The following is a 25,737-nucleotide window of genomic DNA, read 5'->3' as shown; positions in this document are numbered from 1 at the left end:
GAAAGCTTGTAATAATTTCGTCGATGAATAGTAATCTAGACATTTTGCTGCATTATGAAGGAAAAAAAAAAAAAAAAAAGAGACCATTTTGGTTTATTCACTTTGTGAAGATGCCCATTTTTAAATAACTTGGCTTATGATTTTAGCATTTTACCAACTAGATACACGGGTATATTAAATGTACCAGTTTTGAAACAATAGCCGATTAGCCAAAATGACTGCTCTTAATCAGTTTACCAAGTGGGAACAAAGTTGTTTGTTACCTGAATACTACACCTCGAGAAAGAAGAACACAATGAAATCAAAAATGGGATTCTCATTCAAATTAATGATCTCACTACAAGGCTTTGCTCATCTGGGATCATTACCTTTAACTTAACCATAGTTAGGAAACAGTAGCTAAACTAAAATAAATAAGAGAGAAGGTGATTGGCATTGAAATGCCAAAACCCAACCATGTACAAAATTGGGGTGTATGACTTCTAGACTGCACGTACAAAAAAGGCCCCAAAGGCTGCTCTCTTTTAACTACCTATATACATAAAGAGAAATTCATGTGAAAAGCATTTTGAGCTCCTCAATTCTAGCAGATCGAACTTCCTCATCAGTTAAAGTTCCGGCAATCATTCTCTGCTTCCTGGCCTGAACTTGTAGCAGGCGTTCCTCCACCGTGTCCTGTCCAATTTTAATAACTCAAACAGTAAAATATAGAGATTATGGTATTTACCAGCTGAACGACTTATTTCACAATCCTTAACAAACTAGGCAAAAACAGCAAGAGCTACTAGTCCAACTCACTAAACACCAATAACTATGACAGCTGTTGGAATACCAGTTAGAATCAATCATAGGCATCTATGCTAAACTCATTCATGCATTAGTGAATAGTTATGATAGCTTAGGGCCTTGGGTTCTGACCCAGTTGACTAGTATAAGTTTGCTATATAATTCATCTATGTTCAACAAAAAAAAAAAAAAAAAGAGCGGAATTGAAGTTATATGTATTTGACCTGACACTAGGCCTAGTGATGCAGAATATTAGCCAATCACTATCTCTAAAGAACGCAATTCAAAGTTCAGGTGACATTTATCCCACTTCTCCCATGAACAGGCTTGTATAACTGCTAGACTGCTGAAGACCATAACAAAAACATACTCACCTTGACAATAAATCTTCTAACGGTGACTGTGTTGAGAATCTCTCATGATATGGAAATATTTAGGTGTAAATGTTAATTGTTTCCCTTTACATTTTGTCAATCGTTGTAATTTATTTTTGTGATAATACTTAGGATCTAGATTATTCCATACCATAGAAGGTAGATTGTTTTCCTATATATCTTGTAATATTCTGAATTGTAATTATTATCAATATACCAATTATCATTTTTTACATGGTATCAGAGCAAAATGCTCTTGGACCTAAATTTCAAAATATTTTCAACTAGTGTTGGAATTTCTTTTGAGAAGCTTTTAACTTCTCCTATTGTTCATCATGGCTGCCGCTCATTCTACCATCCATAAACTTCAAGCAATTACTCCCAATCTTACCGTTGAACAATGCCTACAAATTATGGCACTGGTAAAGAGTAAGGGTGTTTTTCCATCTCAAGCAAATGGTACAGGTTTACCACATTCCTCTTCTTTTCTTAATCATTGGATCATAGATAGCGGGGCAACAGACCATATTACATCCATTCCTAATTCTTTATCAAATCTTGTTCCTACACCTTCGTTCCCTCCTGTGAAATTACCTAACGGTGAACATGCTCTCATTCATTCAGTTGGGGATTTTTCTTTTAATTCTAATCTTCATCTAAATGACGTGCTTTGTGCTCCAAGTTTTAAGGTTAATCTTATCTCAGTAAGCAAGCTTACAAAATCTCTTAAATGTTTCATCACCTTTTTTCCTGACATGCATGTGTTTTTTGCAGAACTTGGTTACGAAGAAGATAATCGGCTTGGGTAGGGAGCATAACTGTCTCTATTACCTCACTCCAAATTTAGCCACTAAACCTTCACATATTTCTTCTGCCAATCATGCAGTCATTTCTTCCACCTTGTGGCATCGACATCTTGGTCATCCTTCTCCAAATCTCTTGCAATTGCTAGCCAAAACAATTCCAGGTGTTTCTTGTAGTGCAGATAAAGTATGTGATGTCTGTCCATTAGCCAAGTGATACGCCCAAATTAGACTCTCAACTTAACCCTGCAAAATGTAGTCGTCAGTATAGAATAAGTAGGGATCGTTCAAGCCGGGGATTGAGGGTAACAAGTTAATCACACAAAATAAAAACAAACTAATTTAAACTAACTAAAGCACAAAACAAATAACAAAACTAAGAAAAAAAAATGTCAAAGAGGGAAAAAGATGGCAGGACAAGACGGGGATAGAAGGGTGCGTTTCAATCCTAAGTTGAAACAGATTTGGGGTTTTTATGTTCCTACGAAAATAAAAGGAAAATAAGAAAGCAAAAACGATTTTAGAGTTTGAAAAACAATATGGAGAAGACGTTAGAGACTCGGAAATCCACCACCAATTACTTTCAAACAATGTTAAGTTAACCTAGTTTCAATTACTAAGGTGTGAATAGAAACCAACCAAGAAACAAGTCGGAGCAGATCATGTCCCTTATTAATGTTTCCCTAATTACTTAGTCTACGTGAACGCACAATAGCTAAGCCTATCAAACATGCAATCAAGGTATAGAACGCTATCCTATCAACAACACATATAGTGTCAACATATTTGAAGCATTAAGATCTCATGGAAACGATTGATTATAGAGTTGCAATCTAGTGTGGAACGCCTACCTAGCATGCTCTTCTAGTTGTTTAAAACATCAGCTCTTGTCCAAAGCCTTGCATACTTGTGGATTAGAAAACAAGACGATTAGGTGAATTATTTTCTAAACCTAGCTCCAATTACATGCATAAATCCTATGTTCGCGACCATAAAACATACACACAAAAAAGTTTTCAATCAAGCAGAAAAAAACAACCAATTCACACCAAAGATCAAGAAACTAAATTTAAACAAACATATGTTCTACATAATTGGGGCTTCAAACCTTGCCCCTAACAACAAGAATGTTAGTTACACATTGTTTTAAAAACCAAAATAAAACAAATAGAGAAAAAGATGATGGCGGATGAATAAGAAAGAGAGATAGAACAGAAGGTGAAAGGCGTGGTCCTTTTTCACGTTTGCAGAAGCTTTATATTTATGAGGAGCACAGCCCAAGTTTCCTTCTCCAACTCTGCTTTGAAAGCCTCCCCTAGTTGCTTGAGGATTCCTTTAATTGGTGCACAATTAAATGATTTTCAAGCCTTAGTAGTCTTCTCAAAATCTTGAGGAATCATTCTAGGACTCTCCTTGATATTTGCAGCATCAATAACCTTCCAAAAATTCCCAAGAAATCCGTCCAAAGAAGAGTCTCGGCCAGAATGCCCTGTTTTGACTAGGATTCAATTTCTGTCTCTGAAGCTTCCTTCTTGGACAAGGAACGACTTCGTTTTGCCAAGTTTATGGATTTTTCTTGACTCCCGCATGTTCTATGACATCATATCTTCTAGAAAAATCAATAACCTTCTGAAAAAACGCCAAGTAAATCGCCCAAAAAGATCTCCAAAAAGCTTCGTGAAAAGCTGACAGTTTCTGCCTTATCGGGAAGCCTGCTTTGACTTTGATTTCCTACTGCCTCGTCAACGCTTTTTACCAGTTATTTAGCTCTTGTTAAAGTATAACATCATGTCTTGAAGGATCGCTGGCCCTTTATGAAAAGGTGCAGCTGGAATGATGCAAGAATTTATCCTCAAAACCGTTCCCAGAAAGCTGTTTCTGAAACTGCAGTTTTCTGCTTTGCAGCAACTGTTTTGCACAATGATTTATGTGGACTTCCCTTGTAATTTCCGGCCAAAAGGCGGATCAATCTTTGTCCTTTGCATCAGTAATTCATGATACATGGCTTCGTTGCTCCCTTTAAGCTCCTATTTCTCTTGAACTACTTCACGAACTACCTAAAAAGAAAATAAAGTTAAAATTGACTTTTTAAAGGAAATAACTAAGAAAAGTGTAAAGGATTGCACTTTGTATTTATCGCATTTTATGCTCCTATCACCAAGCAAACACGTCTCTCATTCAATTTGAGTACTATTTCCACAACAAAATCATTTGCTCTCATTCATTGTGATATTTGGGGTCCTCACAAAATTGCATCTCATTCCGGTGCAAGGTATTTCTTGACAATTGTGGATGACTTTAGCAGATGTACCTGGTTGTATCTTATGCATGCCAAATCTGAAACTCAAAATCTTCTGAAATCTTTTCTTGCCTTTACTGAGACACAATTCAATCAAAAGGTACAACACATTCGTTCTGATAATGGAAGTGAATTTTTATCCATGCGTTCATTTTTTCAAGCTAATGGCATCATTCATCAGCACTCTTGCGTTTACACACCCCCAACAAAATGGAGTTGTGGAACGAAAACATCGCCATATAATCACGATTGCCCGTGCTTTACTTTTTCAAGCTAATCTTCCATTAGAGTTTTGGGCGGAATGTGTTCTCACATCAATTTATCTTATCAACCGTCTGCCTACACCACTTTTGTCTAGTAAATCTCCATTTGAAAAAATATTTCAACGTGTTCCCCAATATTCTCATATTCGTGTTTTTGGTTGTCTTGCATATGCCACTAATGTTCTCCCCAAACACAAATTTGATCCTCGTGCTCATAAATGCATATTTGTTGGATATCCTTTCGGTCAAAAGGCATATAAACTTTATGATCTAACTACCAAAATGTTTTTCACTAGCAGGGATGTTGTTTTTCATGAGGATATATTTCCTTATAAGCAAGATTCTCCTAATCTTTCTCTGCAGCCTCATGATGCAGTGCTTCCTAATGTGATTCCTAAAAATGATATCCCTCAAGAACCCTTGTCTGCATCTAGGGTTTCTCCCATTGAACACACCCTTCCTCAAGTTGACAATTCTTTATCTCCAGATGTCTTGTTTGACCTTGAGACTCATCCCAATGATCAGACACCTCCATCACCATCTTCACATCATTCATCCCCTCCACTTGACAACTCTTCACCTTCATCACCATCTTCACCTCCTTCTTCTCCTCCAGTACCTAATGAGAATATTGTCCCTGCACTTCGCCGCTCAGAACGCGTTAGAAAACCAAATGTCAAACTAAAAGATTATGTTTGTTCTCATGTTGTGTTGCCTACCTAGGAGGATTCATCGTCTTTGTGGCCATTTCCTAATAAAGGTACGCGTTATCCACTTTCTAATTACATTTCATATCACCGTTTTTATTCCTCTCACCGTTCTTTTATTGCCAATATTACTCGAAATGTGGAACCTAATAGTTTTGCAGAGGCCATAAAAAATCCTCAACGGCAAGAAGCAATGACATCTGAAATTCAAGATTTGGAGGCTAACAACACCTGGAGCCTTACTCCTCCTCCTCCCGGCAAGGAACCCATTGGCTGCAAATGGGTGTACAAGATCAAGTATAATTCATATGGCACCATTGAACGTTACAAGGCCCGCCTCGTTGCCAAGGGTTACACCCAAGTTGAAGGAGTGGATTATTGTGAGACTTTCTCACCCACTGCCAAGCTAACCACATTTAGGTGTCTCCTCGCTATTGCTGCCTCCCGAAATTGGAGTCTTCATCAAATGAATGTACAAAATGCGTTCCTTCATGGTGACCTTCATGAAGAGGTTTATATGCTTCCTCCACCTGGATTCAGTCGACAGGGGGAGAATCTGGTATGTCGACTAAATAAGTTATTGTATGGTCTCAAACAAGCTTCCCGAAATTGGTTGTCCAAATTTTCCAATGCTATTCAAAAGGCTGGTTACAGGCAATCCAAGGCTGATTATTCATTATTTACACGTGTGGTTGGTAATTCTTTCACTCCTGTGCTCATTTATGTTGACGATATTGTGCTCACTGGAAATGATCCCAAAGCCATTGAATTATTAAAGGCATTTCTTCATAAGGAATTTTGCATAAAGGATCTTGGCAATCTTAAATATTTCTTGGGCATTGAAGTCTCACGGTCTAAGGAAGGAATTTTTGTTTCTCAACGAAAATATGCATTAGATATTCTACTTGATGCAGGTCTTACATGAGCACGTCCATGTCATTTTCCTATGGAACAAAATTTAAAGCTTACACCTACAAATGGGGAAATTCTTAAAGATCCCACATGTTATCGGAGATTGATTGGGAATCTCATTTATCTCACTGTGACAAGACCAGATATTGTGTATTCTGTTCGAATTCTCAGCCAATTCATGAATCAGCCAAGGAAACCTCATATGGAAGCTGCCATGAGAGTATTGCATTTTATTAAGGGAAATCCGGGTAGAGGCATTTTATTTCCATCAGAAAATGATTTGGCTTTAAAAGCTTATTGTGACTCAAATTGGGCAAGTACGTTGTCCAACAACAAGAAAGTCAACAACTGGATATTCTGTTTTCCTTGGTAATTCATTGATTTCATGGAAATCTAAGAAGCAAAGTAATGTGGCATGTTCATCAGCAGAAGCCGAGTACCGTGCTATGGCTATGACTTGTCAAGAATTAACTTGGTTGAGGTACATTTTACAAGGATTTCAGATTATTCAAGATAAACCTGCTTCTTTGTATTGTGACAACCAAGCTGCATTACATATTGCCGCAAACCCGGTTTTTCATGAAAGAACAAAACATATAGAGATTGATTGTCATGTGCTTCGAGAGAAGCTACAAGCCGGATTGATTTCTACTAGATATGTTCCTTCTTCTCTACAAATCGCAGACATTTTCACAAAGGCATTGGAAAGAGATAGTTTTGAATCTTTAGTTTCCAAGTTGGGACTTCATGACATTCACTCTCCAACTTGAGGGGGAGTGTTGAGAATCTCTCATGATATGGAAAGATTTAGGTGTAAATGCTAATTGTTTCCCTTCACATTTTGTCAATCGTTGTAATTTATTTTTGTGATAATACTTAGGATCTAGATTATTCCATACCATAGAAGGTAGATTGTTTTCCTATATATCTTGTAATATTCTGAATTGTAATTATTATCAATATACCAATTATCATTTTTTACAGACTGTTCGTTTTTGTCCAATGCGACGAATTCTCATTATTGCTTGCTCCTCAACCGCAGGATTCCACCATGGATCCTAAAAGAGGGTGAGCATATCATACTTAATTTCGGGGTGGAAAGGACTCACGCTCTCAACAGTTCAAATCATAATAAACAGAAAGATTGAAAATACCATTATGAAGAGACGTTAGATGCTGCAGTTAAATTTAGACCAACACCTCCAGTTTTCAAAGACGTCAACAACACCTGAAACATAATACATGAAGGATATTAACACATAAGATGACGACCACCAACTTATAACTGCAAGGAACAAAATGTAATCTTTGCTGCTTACCGTTTTCAGTCTGGTCTCATTGAACTCATTCAAAACCCTCTCCCTCTGTGGCTGCATCAGCTTCCCATCAAACTAAGAAACTGAATTCCTCTTGTCTTCATAGGAATCTCCAAGAGATCCAAAAATGCAGTCTACTGACTGAAAATAATGCTTTTTTCACCAGAACCTGACTGAAGAATATGCTCGAAGCAATCCAAGAGCTTTGCAACCTTTGAAGATTCTTTCCAATCTTCAAAAAAATCAACCTGAAAGCGGCTTTCAGATGGGCTAGATATGACTTATGAGGTCAGTTTTTTATATCAATCTCTGACATAATGGGCTGGACCACGAGTTGGTCCTCACCAGCTCGAGAGAAGACACTCCCTGCACATCTTATGAGCACATGGTGTAAGTATAGGATCATCTGCAAACTCCAAGCATATGGGACACTCTCTGTTTTCACCCTTACGGATACCCTCAACAACCTCTTCAACATATGCTCGGCTGGGGACAGTCTGCTTTGAAGTGGAAGCATCCTGGTTAGCTTCAAGAAATATTCGTGCAAGCTTGTCCGAGTCTGCATACTTTTGTGAATCAGCCCGATTGCTTTTCTTTTGTAAATCACTCCTACTGCAGTACTCCAAACCAACGAGTATTAGAAGCAGTTACAGTTAATGAAACAAGGACAAAAACCTAGTGGTTAAGTCAAAATAAATGCAAATTCATTCCCAGCTCATGATAAGATATGGATGGTTGCAACACTGCCTCAATTGAAGTAGTAGTTCAAGGATATTTGCATAGTTGTGAAGAACCTTGCCTTCGGCTACAAACTGGTCAAACTAGACCTGTATATTTTTGCATAAAAAATTATTAGCTATGAATAGCATGAAAACAACACTGCTGAAAGTGCCAAGTGATTACAAATCTGTAAGCAAATAATACTGCATTTGCAAGTACATTCTCAATTCAGTTGAAAGTTGGCCACAATTAGTGTTGACATAACTTACTTTTGATCTCCTAAAAAGGGCATTGTAAAAGTTGTGTTCAGCATCTGACTGTTCACACTCAATGGTTTGAATGTCAGTTGGAGGGAGAACAAGTATGGGCCTGAAATCACATACACCAAACATCAAAATCCTACGAAGAGTTCAGTACCTTATAATGTATATTGTGTGTGTGTGTGAGAGAGAGAGAGAGAGAGAGAGAGAGAGAGAGAGATTCAAAATAGCTCTCAAGAGTACTCACCTTCCCACTTTATCCCTTGTTTCTTTTGTTCTTCTTAACATCAGTGGTCTCAAAATGGCCTTTATCAATCTCAGTCCTCTTGGATCACCAATCTCATAAGGCTTTTGAATTATATTAGTAACCACCTAGATATCAGCAAAATTATATTAGTAACCTATAAATCTGGCATCCCCACTAGTCATAGTTGAACTAGCAGTTTTTATTAATACTATAGAAAAGCATCATCTTAAAATTAAACAATATTTGGCATACCATGCTAGTTGCACCATGGTTCAACATGGAAGAGCATAGAAGGCTGTAGAGATCTTCCAAATTATTCTGCAACAATTGATGACCAAAGGATTTTATAAATAATGTCAATACTAATATATTAACCACCCCTACTATGCTAGAGACAGCTTATTAGAGTTCTCAAAAATGCACAATGGGAAAAAAGCTACTGTCTAGAATGCACAGTATCATATATGCTTCACTAACCACACTCAATATTTATCAAGCATGACAACAGCAAGCAGACCTGAATAGGAGTTCCAGTCAAACACCATCTGCAATGCGATGACAAGGTGAAAACAGCCTGATCGAGCACCTTGGGTTCTTGAAGATTTAATGGTATGAGCTTCATCAAGCAGCACCCTATATATACCAGTCAACCTGGTGGAAAAGGCTGTCCTCCCCATACTGTATCACATTGTAACAAAAGAAAAGAGTGAAATGAGAAGACTAATATATTAGATTTTGATTTAACAAATTACAAATAGTAAGACTTGGCGAAAAAAGAAGGCAAGGTTCCTTACACTTTTGTAAGCTGCAGCCAAGACACCATATGTTGTCATGACCACATCATGTGCCGAGATTGCCTTGGGGTTAGCGGTTCTGTTGGGAATGAGAACAAGAGAACAAAGAACTCAAACACAATAACTGGATTGAATGACTTGATTCTTTATTGAATAACAGTGGCTATTTTATAGCCTTACATGAATAAATAGAATAGCTAGAAAGCAGCCCACGCTTATAGAAACGTGGTAGATGCAACAAGGAAAAAATCAAAACAGAAATCCCTGCAGAAGAAAGTGTCAAAGCTGTGAACAACCTCCTAAAGACTAGGGACTTATTTAAACTGAAACTAAAACCCAATCTGCAATAATCCTAAAACTACCAGGAAACCAAATAACCCTTCATTCCTTCCCTTAAACTTACTGCAAATTGCAGTCAGTTTACATCAGGAACTTTTCCAACACCCAGCAACTCTCTTAACTTCAGAAAAGCATCGAGCTTCAGCGGTTTGGTCATCAAATCTGCCACCTGATCTTGACTTCCACAATGAACCAAAGCAATCGTACCTTCCTTAGTAAGATTTCTCAAGAAATGATACCTCACATCGATATGCTTGCTACGCCCGTGCATCACCGGATTCTTAGATAGTTTGATAGTTGAGCTGTTGTCACATCCCACATGTGTGCACCCTCCATCAGAATGCCCCAATTCATTCAAAATCCTTTTTATCCAGAGAGCTTGACAAGCACACATTGCAGCTGCCACAAATTCTGCCTCTGTGGTTGATAAAGTCACTATTGGCTGCTTCTTCGAACTCCACGAAACTGCTCCAGAGCTCAGCAAAAATACATACCCACTTGTACTCTTCCTATCCTCCATATCTCCGGCATAGTCGCTATCCGTAAATGCAAGCAATTCACCACTTCCTCCTTTCTTGTAATGAATTCCTAAGTTTACAGTCCCTCTCAAATATCGAAGTGCCCTTTTTGCTACTTGTAGATGAAGCTCTGTAGGTTTAGACATGTATCTACTTATAAGGCAAGTGACAAATATCATATCCGGTCTTGTGGCCGTGAGATACATCAAACTGCCCACCAATTGCTTGTAGTATGTTTCATCCACCGTAATGCCATCTTCATCTTTGTTGATTTTGCATCCAGGAACTATTGGATTATTAACTGAGTTGCTCTCCATCATACCAAACCTCTTCAAAACTTCCAGTGCATATTTCTTTACGCATATGTAGATACCATCTGACCTCTGTAACACTTCAATCCCAAGGAAAAAACGCATCTTCCCCAAGTCCGACATGTCGAACTCTCTCATCATGGAACTCTTGAACTCGGACAACATAATTTCATCATCACCAGTAAATATTAAATCGTCAACATAAACACTTACAATGATGATCTTTCCTTCCCTGCTTTTCTTAGTGAACAATGTCTGCTCGCTGTCACACCTTTGGAAACCTTCATTGATGAAGTGTGCTTTGATTCGGCTAAACCAAGCTCGTGGAGCTTGCTTTAATCCGTACAAAGCTTTATGCAACTTGTAAACTAGATGTTTGCTGCCCCTTTTCTCATACCCCTTCGGTTGTTCAACATAGACATCTTCGTTTAGCTAACCATGAAGAAAGGCCGATTTGACATCCAACTGAAAGATTTTCCAGCTTTTCTGCTCTGCTAAAGCAATAATCAAACTCACCATATCCAACCTTGCCACCGGTGCAAAAACCTCCGTGTAGTCTATGCCATGCTTTTGTGAGTACCCTTTAGCAACTAGCCTTGCCTTGTGCTTGTCAATGTCCCCATGCTCATTGTACTTCGTTTTGTACACCCACTTCACTCCGATTTTTTTCGCTCCAACCGGCAGCTCAGTGAGTGACCAAGTCTTGTTCTTCTCTATGGAATTGATTTCACAGTCCATAGCACGTCTCCAATTTGCATTCTTTACTGCCTCTTCGAAATGAATAGGATCAGTTGACACAACTAATGCCATGTTTGCTTCATCTTCAGATAATCCTTCCCCAATAACATAATCCTGCATCCACACCGGAGGACCCCTCTCTCTCCCTTCATCTTCCCCTACTTCATCTCTAGTTCTATCTCCCTCACCAATCTCTACACCACTGTTTCTCTCCTCACCATCATTAACATCTTCACCTCCACCGTCACTCTCTTTATCTAGCTCACTGTTTTCTTCATTCTCACCCCAATCTAAGTCTAAAAGAATTTGCTTGTCATAAGACACATCCCAATCCCACTGTTTTTCTTCTTCGAAAACCACATCCCTACTCACTACAATCTTCTTAGTGATAGGATCAAACAATCTATACCCGTTTGACTCCTCACTAACTCCCAAAAATACACAAGGAAAACTTTTATTATCAAGCTTACCTCTTCTCACATCTGGAATGTGTACATGAGCCAAGTAGCCAAAGACTCGGAAGTGATCTACTGAGGGTTTTATCCCGCTCCATGCTTCTTGCGATGTAATATCTTTTACTGCCAATGTCGGACACCTGTTTAGAACATAGAAAGTCCAATTCACTGCCTCCAGCCAAAATGTCTTCGGAATTCCTTTGTCAGAAAGCATCGATCGGACCATGTTCATCACTGTTCTGTTTTTCCTTTCGGCTACACCATTGTGTTGTGGAGTGTATGCCGTGGTCAGCTGCCTCTTGATTCCCTTTCGCCTGCAGAACTCATTGAACTCATTGGAAGTGAATTCTCCTCCCCTATCAGTCCGTAAACACTTCACAAACATCCCTGTGTCCTTTTCCACCATTATTTTGAACCTTTTAAAGCAATTCAGTGCCTCCGACTTTTCAACCAATAAAAACACCCATGATTTCCGACTAAAATCATCAATGAAACACAATGTGTACCTCTTTCCACTATTAGACTCAGGTGAGATAGGACCGCAAATATCGGCGTGAATCAGCTCCAATTTCTGACTTGCTCTCCAAGTGCTTTTCTTCGGCATGGCATCTCTATGTTGCTTGCCATTGATACAATCCGTGCAGGTCATGCTTGAGGCAGGAAATTGGGGAAGTCCACGTACCATCTTCTTCCACTGCAGGGTTCTTAGTCCTTTATAGCTCAAATGACCATATCGTCTATGCCAAAGGTATGAGAGGTCTTGAGAGCTTGTGTGAAAACATCTTTCTGGTTGAGCTTGTGTAGGGACTTGAACTTGAGTCTGTGCTAGCAGGATGAACATTCTGTTGGCGCTCATTAGGGTTTGAATGATTAAACCCTTCTCTGGATGGTAGATCTTACAAACTCCTCCCTGAATTAAGATTGCCAAACCTCTCTCTTGAAGTTGTCCTATGCTCAAGATATTATTTTTGAGCTCTGGAACATAGTACACTTCATTGACAACATGATTAACTCCAGTCAATAATAGCTTCACATTCCCTTTTCCAGCCACACTCATTCTACTATTGTTTCCCAACTTAACTGAATGTTGAAAACTTTCATCTAAATTGGTAAACATACCTCGATATCCACACATATGATTGGAGCACCCTGAGTCAAGAAACCACGCATCATTCCGTTTCACATCATGCAATTCAACATACGACATCAGTAGCATCTCATCCTCTTCATTCAGCTCTGCGTAATTGACTTCCTTGTTCAAACTTGGACATTCATATTGGAAATGTCCAAGTTTGTGGCACTTGAAGCATTCCACCGTGGCCCTATTGAACACTTGTCCTCTTCCACGACCTCTTCCTCTGTAATTGCTTCTTCCTCGGCCTCTTCCTCCAACTCTTTCATCAAAGACCCTCAGTGCTTGGTCATCTCCTTCATTCTTTCGGAACTTTTGTTCATGAACAAGTAGTGAACTCTGCAATTTATCCACTGAAAGACGATTGATGTCTTTCGACTCCTCGATCGAACAAACTATGTAGTTGAACTTTTCAATAAGTGTGTGCAAGATCTTCTCAACGATCTTCACATCAAGCATGTTCTCTCCAAGATTCCTCATATTGTTTGCCACCAGCATCACCCTTGCAAAGTAATCTGTGACAGATTCTCCAAGTTTCATCTCCAACACTTCAAAATTCCTGCGAAGGATTTGAAGTTGAGCACGCTGCACCCTAGCGTTTCCTTGGTACGACCTTCATGGAATCCCACAGCTGCTTTGCCGTCTCCTTCTGAGCAATTGTCTTCAGAATGGACTTGTCAATGGATTGGAAAAGATTATTCTTGGCCTTCAGATCCTTTAGCTTTGTCTCCTCCAAGGTTTTTCTCTGTGCACCAGTTAAAACTTCTCCAGTAGCAGGTTCTGCATACCCCGTCTCAATAACACTCCAATACTCCTTTGAACGTAGGAGATTCTCCATTAGCATGTTCCAATGCTCATAATCCCCATCAAAATTTGGGATGCAAGGTTGCGCGAAGTTACTTGACTCTGCTGCCATCTTTTCACTTCTTGACTCTGTGTTTTGGAAATCACTCGAAAAGACTGCAGCTTTTCTTTCAGACCCAGTGGGGGCTCTGATACCAGTTTGTTGGGAATGAGAACAAGAGAACAAAGAACTCAAACACAATAACTGGATTGAATGACTTGATTCTTTATTGAATAACAGTGGCTATTTTATAGCCTTACATGAATAAACAGAATAGCTAGAAAGCAGCCCACGCTTACAGAAACGTGGTAGATGCAACAAGGAAAAAATCAAAACAGAAATCCCTGAAGAAAGTGTCAAAGCTGTGAACAACCTCCTAAAGACTAGGGACTTATTTAAACTGAAACTAAAACCCAATCTGCAATAATCCTAAAACTACCAGGAAACCAAATAACCCTTCAGGTTCTGTGTCCACCATAGTGAACAAAAATGGAAATACTTTCGGGCTCTGAATGAGTTTCAAGCTCATCCTGACATTAATAGAAGAACTGACAAGATATGCTGGAAACTAAAGGAAAACAGCAATATATTCATCTTATTATTGAAAGTATTTGTATATATATTGAGGATATGAGAAAGTTCTTACTACATTTCTGACATCGCATCATAACAAAATTTAAATATAATATACAACTTCAATTATCGCAATTATTCAATGCGAAACAGAAAAAAAGGAAGCTATTTACCTTCCACTGGCTTAACAAAGACAAGGGACAAACAACAAGAGTGCCTCCCTTTGGTTTCAATGAGGCAGTTGTATCTGAATCTATCTTCCTCTTCTTTGTAATTTCGATATCACTAGAGCCTCTTTTACCTGGTCTTGCAAGTATTAGAGCAATTGTTATCACAGTCTTCCGAAGTCCCATTGCATCTGCTAGGATCTAGAATTTATAAAGAAACTCTTGATGTTAGAGACAAGATTTACATGATAATAGTCGCTCCAATTCCCAAAGCACTAAAAGTTTTCCTCACAATCTAAATATGTTTTTAAATACAGATTAGAGGGAAGCTTGAAATACTCACTCCTCCTCTTGCCATCAGCGTTGCAGTTGAAATTTTGTGGTTGCCTCCCCTGTGAAAATGTTTACATAGATTGAAGAAGCCCTCCTGATCGACAAATCATATATTCAGTTAAGTTGCAGGCTTCGACCCATTATTCGACTCCTCAGACCTGGAAATCCGAGCCCCTGTGATTCTATTCGCCTGATTTTCGGGCATTTCGTACCAAATTGCTGATCGGGTTTTCATCACATTCTCTTGCTGGTGGGTCAAACCCTATTGGGCATCAGGAACTTCCTGCTTTACTCGTATCCAAGGGTTATTAGACCCAAGACCGTTTCGGCCTCAATCGGCTCCTCCTCACAGACTTCTTCTTGCTTGATATGATGGATCGAAATGGGTTTGGCCCTTTTGATCGAACCCTCGCGGTTTTGTAAGCTCTTACGCTTAGACCCGGCAAACGTTTCGGGTTCATCCGAGTCTTCTTGGTTGATCATAGACATGGATGATGGTGGATCAGATGCAGAGTAAGTACGAAGAAAAATGGAGATTTTGGGGAAGTGAACAAAGAGCCTAATGGGCAAAGGTTTGGCGTGCCGTTGCTGTATCTATAGGATTAATTTTGGCGCGAAACAACGTACAGAATGATAGTGTGATCCACGTATTTACGTAATTTTTAAAATCTTTTTGTATTACGTAAGTGGAGTGTTGTCACTCGTCAATCCATTAGGTGAAAAAATGTAAGTAAACCACATATTATGATCCACTATCTGCGGGCTAAGTTAAATTTGAGCCATGTGAGGTCACTCTGAACCAACTTAGAGTTTAAGATCGAAGTTTGTCTTAACTAAAAAAAAAAAAAAAAAAACACTCTAAGACCGCCCTACGCAGAGGGAGCTTCCCCGAGGTCAATACTAGCTATAAACATTGTCGTGTCCTCTGCTGCTGAAGCTTTTTCAACCTGATCATCAACCATGTCGAAAGCACGTTTTGCACTAGTAAACTTGCGCTTCTTCACCTTCTTAGAATGTGTTAATTAATTAACTAACAATACTGTTTTTTTTTTTTATAAATAAATAGAGGATTAGGCGATATTAGTTCCTCTGCGACAGTCAATTTGGGTTGACTGGCACCCACTCGCAATCTCGAAAGAAAGGGGGCCATCGCAACCGGGAACCCACAGCCCGTCCCTCTATTTTATTTTATTAATAAAAGAAGAAAAAATCACAAGACGAGAGAGGGGGACAAGAACCAAAACCTCTCTGAGAACAAAATGAAATAAAGTACTTAAAGTGAGCACTGAGCTAAATGTACATACATGTACATTTACAAGCATAATTAGCTATAATGGGCTACGCTCATGGTACCGCCAGAGGTACTGATTCCCGCCAAAGGAGTAGCCTACGGATACACAGCCAGGCGAGCTACCGCCTGAGCCTCGGATCGCCCCAAGATCAGCGCCGACGCGCCACCACGAGCCGTGCCAAGATAGCATCAGAAGCTCCTGACGCTGGGAACTGAAGCACATCAGTCCCACATCGAAGACAAGGAGAAGATCAGCCTTCTCCTCACCTATAAAATGTCCTCTCCTCTCTCCTCATTAATGACGCATTTATTGTTATGCTGTCTATATGCATCGACTGACTTAGGCATCGGAGAAGTGAAGACCGCCCAACGCGGTCTCCCTCTGACGCCCTGTCTTTCATTTGACAGCTAGCGGAGATCACTGAGTCTACAGAGTAGCGGTCCGCCCACCGGACCCGCGTTAAACGAAGGTTCGGCTACCGCCGGACTTTGAGCATTAACATTGGCGCCGTCTGTGGGAATCCTTGAGCAAAAGGTCATCCCACCACAATTACCATGACTAACGGTTGCGGGGGAAACACTGAAGAGCAGGCGGACCAATCCGCCATTCCCTAACCCACCAACCCAGCGGTAGGCGTTAACCGTGCACTATTCAGCACCCCGGCCAACCCAGGCGGTGAGGCAAATCCAAGCAGAAGCCGCCCACCGGGCCAGGATCTCACCGCTCTGTACGAGCTGGCACTGGCGGACCTTCACAAGGCAAACAGAGAACGTGAAGAGGAGCGCAGAGAGAAGGCCGAGGCCCAAAAACAAGTGGCTACGCTGATGTCACGTTTTGACGAACTAAAGAGAACGCTGAGGGCAACCGCCAATCTAGCGCAGAGCGAGCAATCACGAAGCACCGGGCGTAGTCGGCCCCACACTGGCACATTGGTACCGGGACCAATCATACAGATGCAGGTACCGCTGAACCCACCTGAACTATCGGGGATGGGACCACCGCCCATCCCCCAACTAATGTTGGAGCAGGAGGCGGAATCACTGCCGCACACCAATCGCTCGGAAGCTAAGGCAAGGACTGAAGGCAATCCGCTTGCGCCAAGGCGCAGACAGGTCCAGCGGAATATCCAGGCAGGTTCCGCCGGCAATGCAACAGCCCAAATACTGGAAAGGATGCAACAATTGAAGCAGAGATTAATCCGGGAGGAGTCGAGCGCCCCAGCGCCAACTCCAAATCCGCTTTTCGCGTCCAGACCAGGACCATTCACCGCTGCGATTCTGCAAGCTATCAGACCAGCGTACGCAAAAACCCCAAAGATGTCACATTACAGCGGCATGTCTGACCCCTTCGTCCATATGGACACCTTCAAGAAGGTCACCAACAACAAGGGATTTGACGACGCCACCCTGTGCCACTTGTTCAGCGAAACGTTGGACGGTGAGGCAATGAACTGGTTCTTCGAGTGAGGCAATGAACTGGTTCTTCGTTGTCCATTGACTCATTCCATGCACTATCACACGCCTTCCTCTCTCGGTTCATCTTATTGTCCGCCGGACATCACAACACAAGTCAGTTGTTCAGCGTCAAGCAAGGGGCAGACGAATCACTGAAGGCATTTGTCACAAGATGGCGGGCGTCAGCATCTCAGTGCCGCGATCTAGACAAAACAATGGCATCGGCGGCCTTCAAGCAGGGACTCCTCAAGTATATGACCACGTCATGAGTGAAGCGATCATTCACGCCCAGGCGGAATTCATCACATATGGAGAAACCCCACCGCCACCAGCAACACCAACAAAGTCAACACAACCCTCCTCCAGTCATCAGGAGACCGCTAACAAGACCCCTGTTGCGCCGCCAACTGACAAGAAGAGGGAGTGGCAACAGGGCCACTACCAGAACAAGCGGCAGAAGGACCAACACTACAACAAGGGAAACCGCCCATCCCATGGGGATAACCACAACAAACAAACGGAATCCTCTCAGCGGTATGCAGTGTTTACAGTCCTTACAGCCTCGTATGAGGAAATATACAATCAGTGCAAGGATCAGATCCCACCGCCACCCCCAGCAAGATACCCAAAAACGGGAAAACCAAGAAACACCGGCAGGTGGTGTAAATACCACGAGGACAGCGGTCACAATACCAATAGCTGCAATGCTCTCAAAACGGCCATTGAGACCTTGTACCGTGACGGCAAGATGGAGCAATTCAAGGTGCGCCAACCGCCACCTGTGATCGCCAACGTTGAGACCTTGGGCCGCATCAACACCATCGACGGCGGTGCTCCAATCACTAGCATGTCTCACAGGGCAAGGAAGCGCTATGCACGCGCTAATCACCCAAAAGAAGTCTGCAACATCCGCTACGAGAGATCCACCAAACTCCCAAAGTCTGGTTGGGAACCAATTACCTTCTCAGAGGAGGAGGAACGCGGAGTGCATCTACCCCATGACGACCCATTCTTGGTCGACGCCATTCTTAGCAGATTTTCAGTGGGGAGAATCCTGGTGGATAGCGGGTCCGCTGTCAACGTCATCTTCAGCGGTTGCTACAACCACCTCAAGCGGAACAGGAAATTACTCCAGGATCATGAGCCACTGCTCAGCTTCTACAGTGACGTCACGCAACCGCTGGGTTCTGATTACATCCGATTGACTATTGGCACTAGTCCATGTATGGCGGAGATACATACAGAGTTCAAAGTCGTCGATTGTTTCAGCTCGTATAACGCCATCATCGGACGGCCGGCACTCAACAAGCTCAAATGCATCATCGCCGGATACATGCTTCTCATGAAGTTCCCCACACCCAACGGCACGGGCTGTGTGAGGGGAAGTCAGCAGTTGGCACGAGAATGTTATTCAACGACTATAGTGCGGTCAACGCGCCGCCATGAAATCCTGCCGGTGGGAAATCAGGCACCACCACCAAATATCTTCGAGGACCCTAGGGATGAGGAGAAGAAGTATGTAAAGAAGGAGCCAGTCAACCCAGAAACGTCGTTGAAGGTTGTCTGCATCTCGGACGAGCACCTTGAGCGGACAGTCCGCATAGGCGCCCAATTGGACCCAGAGGTAGCGGCGGAACTCACTCAATTCCTACGTGACAACGCTGCCGTCTTTGCATGGTCATACGCGGACATGCCAGGTATCTCCCCTGAAATCATCACGCACAAGTTGACCATCAAACCATCCTTCTATCCCATCAAACAGAAGCGGAGGGCCTTTGATGAAGAGAAGTACCGGGCAATAGGAGAGGAGGTTGCCAAGCTCTAGGGCATTGGGTTCATCAGCCATGTCATCTATCCCCAGTGGATTTCCAACTTGGTTATGGTCAAAAAGCCCAGCGGAAAGTGGCGGATGTGTGTCGACTTCAAAAATCTTAACAAGGCATGCCCAAAGGATAGTTTCTCGCTACCCCGCATTGATCAACTGGTTGATGCAACCGCTGGACATGAGCTCCTTAGCATGATGGACGCTTTCTCCGGCTATAATCAGATCAAGATGCATCCCGGCGACTAGGAGTGCACCACTTTCGCCACCGACAAGGGCCTATACTGCTACAATGTTATGCCTTTCGGTCTGAAGAACGCCGGCGCAACTTATCAACGACTGATGAATGCCATGTTCGCGGAGCATCTCGGAAAAATAATCGAGGTCTACGTGGACGACATGCTGGTCAAGAGCATAAAAGCCAGCGGACATGTGGCAAACCTCAGGATCATAGTAACCATTCTCCTGGCCTATGGTATGCGCCTCAGCCCAGAAAAATGTTTCTTTGGCGTCACCGCCAGCAAGTTTCTGGGTTATATCGTCAGCGAACGAGGCATCGAGGCTAACCATGACAAGGTACAAGCCATCCTCGACATGGAGGACCCTGAGTGGAAAATACACGTCCAGTGCCTCCAGGGCAAGTTAACCGCCCTTTCTCGATTCATCTCCAGACTCACTGATAGGTGTGCCCCATTTTTCAAAGTCCTCAAAACGACTCACAAGAAAGTCATCAACTGGAACCCAGAGTGTCAGGCGGTGTTCCAGGGCTTGAAAGAATACCTGGCGGCAGTCCCACTCCTTTCCATTCCTGTGCAAGGAGAAACACTGTACATATACCTAGCGGTATCAGTATCAGCGGTAAGCTGCGCCATTGTCCGCCGTGAAGGCCAGGAGGAACTCCCAATGTTCTACGCCGGCAGAGGCATGAACGGAGCAGAAACAAGATACCCTCCCTTAGAGCAACTCGCTCTCGCACTCATCATTGCCGCCAGACGCCTCCGCCAGTACTTTCAGGCCCACACAATCCATGTATTAACCAATCAACCGCTGAGACAGGTAATGCAGAACCCTGAACACTCAGGGCGCCTCAGCAAGTGGGCCATTGAGCTCAGCGAGTTCGACATTGATTACAAACCAAGAACCGCCATGAAGGGCCAGGCGGTGGCAAACTTCATTGCTGAACTCACCGAGTGTCAACTCGAACCAGGCAGGGAGGCGGAGCCCGGAACGGAAATGGTGACCGCTGAAGAGCCGGCTCCCCATCAGTCAGACTGGAACCTGCATGTGGACGGCTCCGCTAGTGCCAAGGCCAGCGGGGCCGGAGTCATCTTAACAGGACCGGGGGGGCTGAACGCGGAATACGCGTTGAAATTTAACTTCAAAGCTTCAAACAACATGGCAGAATATGAAGCACTCATTGCCGGCCTACTCCTCTCCATCGACTCAAGGGCTGACAGCGTCAACATCTTCAGCGACTCTCAATTAGTCGTTAACCAGGTCAACGACAGCTTCCAAGCCAAGGACCAACAGTTAGCGGCATACTTGGGGTACGTCAAGACACTGCTAAAAAAATTCAAATTTCACACTATCACACAGATCCCCAGGGAAAAGAACGCCAAGCCTGATTCACTGGCGAGACTGGCAACCGCTCAGCCGCATCAAAGTCCAGCAGACACAAGAGTGGAGTGTCTTGACAGGCCAAGTATTACAAAAACCATGGCGGAGATCTTCAGCATTGAGGTCAATCCCAGCTAGATGGACGAGATTATCGAGTACAAGCGCAACGGGACATTGCCAGAGGACAAAGTCAAAGCGCGGCAGCTCCAGCGGAGAGCAACCCGCTACAACATCCAGAATGGCAAGCTTTACCGCCAGGGATTCACCCACCCCAACCTCCGCTGTTTAACCCCAGAAGAGGGAAAGGTTGTGCTGGCAAGGATACACGGCGGAGAATGCGGAAACCACTCGGGCGCCAGATCCTTGGCCAATCACACAATGCGACAAGGCTACTTTTGGCCCACACTTGGTGATGACGCCCGGCGGATATCAAGATCTTGCCACAAGTGCCAACAATATGCTGATCTCCCACATGCACCGGCGGAACCACTGTCAATCATCATCGGCCCATGGGTTCACTCAACGTGGGGCCTGGACCTGATGGGAAAATTCCAAACCGCCAAGGGTCAGTTTAAGTACATCATTATTGCTATCGACTACAACAGCAAGTGGATAGAGGCAGAGCCACTGACTGCAATAACTATCGCCAAGGTAATTCACTTCCTCTGGAAGAACATCTATTGCCGCTATGGTGTCCCACATACAATCATTACAGACAACGGCACACAGTTCAACAACAAGGAACTCATATCTTTCACCGCCAACCTTGGCACCAAAATGAGTTTTGCATCTGTCGCTCACCCCCAAACCAACGGCCAGGTCGAAGCAGCAAACAAGATAATCAAGAAGCTGCTAAAAAAGAAACTCGACAACGCCAAGGGTTTGTGGGCGGAGAAGCTTCCAGAAGTTTTATGGGCCATCAGGACGACCCCAACTTCCGCCACTGGCGAAACTCCCTTTTGTATGATGTTCGGAACTGAGGCTGTACTACCTGTCAAGGTAACTCAACCTACCGCTAGGGTCGAAGGCTACTGCCCCTAGACCAACAGCGACGGCGTCAACCTCGACAAAGACCTCCTAGAGGAAAGATGACACAAGGCCCATTTGCACAATCTGCAAAACAAGCAGCGGATATCGCGTTTCTACAATACCAGGGTCAAGGCCCGGAACCTTCAACTGGGGGACTGGGTAATGAAGGAAGTAATTCCACCGCTAACAAAACTCCGCCCAACTTGGGAAGGTCCATACAAAATTGTGGAAGTCGTTAGCCCAGGCACCTTCTACTTAATGGACAAGGATGGCGTCACAACGACCCACCCCTGGAATACTGAACACCTTCGGTATTACTACAAATAGTCATGCCGCTACCCAAGAGCATCTTGACTTAGCTAAATTTTTGTTCAATATTTAGCTAAGGGAAGCTACCCAACGGGTACTACCCCGCTTTTGTAAACGCTGATCAGTCAGCTATCAATGAAACGAGGAATTATTCAAACCATTGTTACCAAGTCTAGCAATGAGGGCAACTGGCAACGCCAGCAACAGTCAGCGGACCACGTCCGCTACATTGTGCACTTGGACCAATCTTAATTCCTTTAATGTTTCATTGATTGACAAAAGAAAACTCAAGTCAAAACTCTAGCAGTACAGGCATATCATGACAAACACAACAAAATTTCGAAATGTCACTTCATATACATAGGGCTGGGACTCCCCACCCAAAAATATTCATTAACATAAAAAATTATGCCTCAGCGGCTACAAAAAAAAGGAGGAGCTCAACATCAAGGATGGGCACGACTGCCATCGGCGTCTTCACCTTCGACATGCGGCGGCGGATGTAGGCGGCTTGTTTGGTCAGACCCTCGAGCGGTGGGACTGGGAGTCTCTATGGTACCATCCGCCCGAGTATGCGCAGCCAGAAATCCAGCACGCGACACCTCCGACTGAGTGGGATGTGGAGTCCGCTGAGAACCATCCGCCGGACGCGCGCTGCTTTCTCCACTACCCGAGCGAGCACCATCAACCTGAGCGGGAGCCATACCCTTCGCCGGCGGAGTATTCTTAGCTAGCGGCACGGCGAGCAGGGACGCCTTCACAAAATCAATGGCGCCCTTCTGCCTCAACATCTCCATGTTGGCGACTGCACCAGCCTTCGCCGCCTCCGTCATCGCCTTCTTATATTCCGCCGACAGCTTGAATGCCTCCACGGCGGCGGCCGCAGCACAGCTCCCTTCAGCTCCCAAGCGGGCGACCTCACCCTTCAGCCTCTTCACCTCTGTAAGTCTGGCGGCAGACTCCCGCTGCAGGATCTCAACCTTCTTGTCCTTGGCAACCATCCGATCCTGTAGCAGGGACATGTCTTGCTCCAGCTTGCAGACGTGGTTGTTCCGCTCCAAGTCCCCCTCGACGGCGACCGTCAGCTTGCCGTGAGCATCCGCAGCATCGCAATCCGCCTTGGTCAGGCGCCACTCCGTGTCCGCTAGCCTGTCCTTAGCCTCCCCCAGCTCTCTCTGGAGACCCTGGAGCTCTTCCCTGAGCTGCCGCTCAACCCGGGGCTGTTTCGACGCTGCTAGGAACATCTCGTGCAGCCCAACCGAGAGATGCCCAAAGGCCGTGCTAAAGGGTGATTGGTCAACCGCGGTTGAGCGTACAATCCCCTCTAGGCCCCCGAACCCGAGCCGCTTGCAGAGATGGTACAGAAATTCCCGCTCATCGTCATTCAGGAACTCCGCATGCGCGGTAAACGAATCCAGGTTGCTCGCGGGCGCCTCTCTCTCCTCGACCACCGGAGCCTTGAGCTTAGCCTGTCGTGCCCTCTTCTGCTGACGGGACCCAATGGTTTCTGCGTCACCCTCCTCTTCCCAACTAGAGTCATTTTGGCGGCGCCTTCGCTGAAGCTCCAGTGTGCTTCCAGCGGGACCAGGCCTCGATCCCCTCGGCGGCGGCTCCAACCCCGCAACGGTGACGGTCTCCGCCGGCGGCACCGTTTTCTCCTTGTGTGGCCCGCGCCAGTTGGCAGGCACCCTCTCTTTCAGCGGCATGGCTGCAGGACCTTTACTCTCGCCGGCACCCCACTGGCCATACTAGTCCCCGCCTGAACGACGGGCGAGCCGTCACTACCAAGATGAGAGTGGTGCGGTATAGGTAGCACCACGGGGACGTCGGACTGGCTTAGCGCCAATGTGTCCGGATTAACGACTGTCTGCTGCGCCGCCAGCCCGGAGGCATACATACTCTCCAGAAAATTGTCGATTTCAGCACGATCCATAGCTTTGGCGAAAGCGTCGCGACTCACTTTATTACCCGGCGGAGATTCTAAACAAAAAAGGGACAAATCGACTTAGACTGAGACAAACTGAATGAAGGCACAGTATGGCGGAGATTGCTTACCAATGCCACGCGTCAATTGTTGATCTACCAACAACTCCCAACCGGTCAGGAGACGAAGGTCCAACAGATTGCGATTCTGCCAACAGCCTCTAATACGTCCCACACGACACTCCTCTTCACGAGTCAGGTTATAGCGCAGGCCCGCTACAAAAAAAGAGGCAACCGTTAGTACAAACTACAAGGAATATCACAAGAAAAATCGCTAACTCTGGTCAGCGGAGACCGACAAACAACCTCGGATAGGCTGAAACTCTGACTTAATCCTAAACGTCGGCTCCCCCTCGTTGGACCCCGCTTGGTATTCCCACCCCGCCGTGGCAACACAGAAGGTACCCCGCCAGTAAGACATGGAGTCTTTCAGATTCTCGATCAGCTTGGGCGCCCCCTGGCGGCGACTCAAGTTAACCTGCCCTCTGCAACCTTGGCGCTTCACGTACACCAACTCGTAGAAGTGTAGCACCTCCGCCACAGTTGGTCCCTCGTAGCCGGACAAGCGCCATAGCGAGTTCAGCGCCATCATCAACCGCCACATGTTGGGGCAGATCTGGCCAAAGGCAAGGCCAAACTCGCACACCAGGATTTGGAGGTTTGGCAGTAGCGGGAATGTCACTCCTTGGCGGAAGATCGCCTCGTGCACGACGGCAAACCCCCCTGGACGAATCGAAGCTTTCTCGTCCACCGTCGGCGGACGCAGCTTAACCACGCCTGGCAACCGGTACGTCCGTTTCAACCGGTTGACGGCGGCAACAGTCATCCGCCCTCCTGCCTCGTCAACATAGGTGCCATCGGGAAAGACCCATGCTGACTCAGTATCCTCCCCCGCCACCTCTCCCCCGTCAGCGGAGCCACTGGCAGCACTGTTACTTGCTAACCGCTTTGGGCAGCGGCAGCCTCCCCTGCCCTAGAACTCTCTGGACGCGAAGCACGACCCATGGCTACTTCCCAAGGTATGGTTTGTAGCGGCTCGATCTCTAGCGGTTCTGGCAGTGAGGTTCCTGCATGGGCAGACGGACGCAACGAGTCAATAAAAATTCTATCCGCCACGCTGAACGACACGTCAGACCCGGAGTCCTCACTGCTTGAAATTTCTACGACGTTAGCCATCCCAAACCCTAAAACCCAAATCAGTCAGTCCACACAAAATCTAACCTATCCTTATATCAGTTGCATCAAAGAACCTTAAGAACAATTACCTAGAAAATCCCAAAACAAGAACAAAACGCACACTCAACCCAGATTCGACCATCTAGCAAATCGGTAAACACCAA

The 25,737-nt window shown here is 44.4% G+C and overlaps 1 pseudogene; it reads right to left on the bottom strand.

Annotated features, from left to right (window-relative positions):
• Nucleotides 1–515: 515 nt before the first annotated feature.
• On the bottom strand, nt 516–24,120 carry LOC133711852 (DNA repair protein RAD5B-like; annotated as a pseudogene).
• Between the last annotated feature and the right edge of the window lie 1,617 nt (nt 24,121–25,737).

This window comes from Rosa rugosa, chromosome 5 (genome assembly GCF_958449725.1).
Source record: "Rosa rugosa chromosome 5, drRosRugo1.1, whole genome shotgun sequence".
NCBI lineage: Eukaryota > Viridiplantae > Streptophyta > Magnoliopsida > Rosales > Rosaceae > Rosa > Rosa rugosa.
This window is presented reverse-complemented; position numbering and strand designations above follow the sequence as displayed.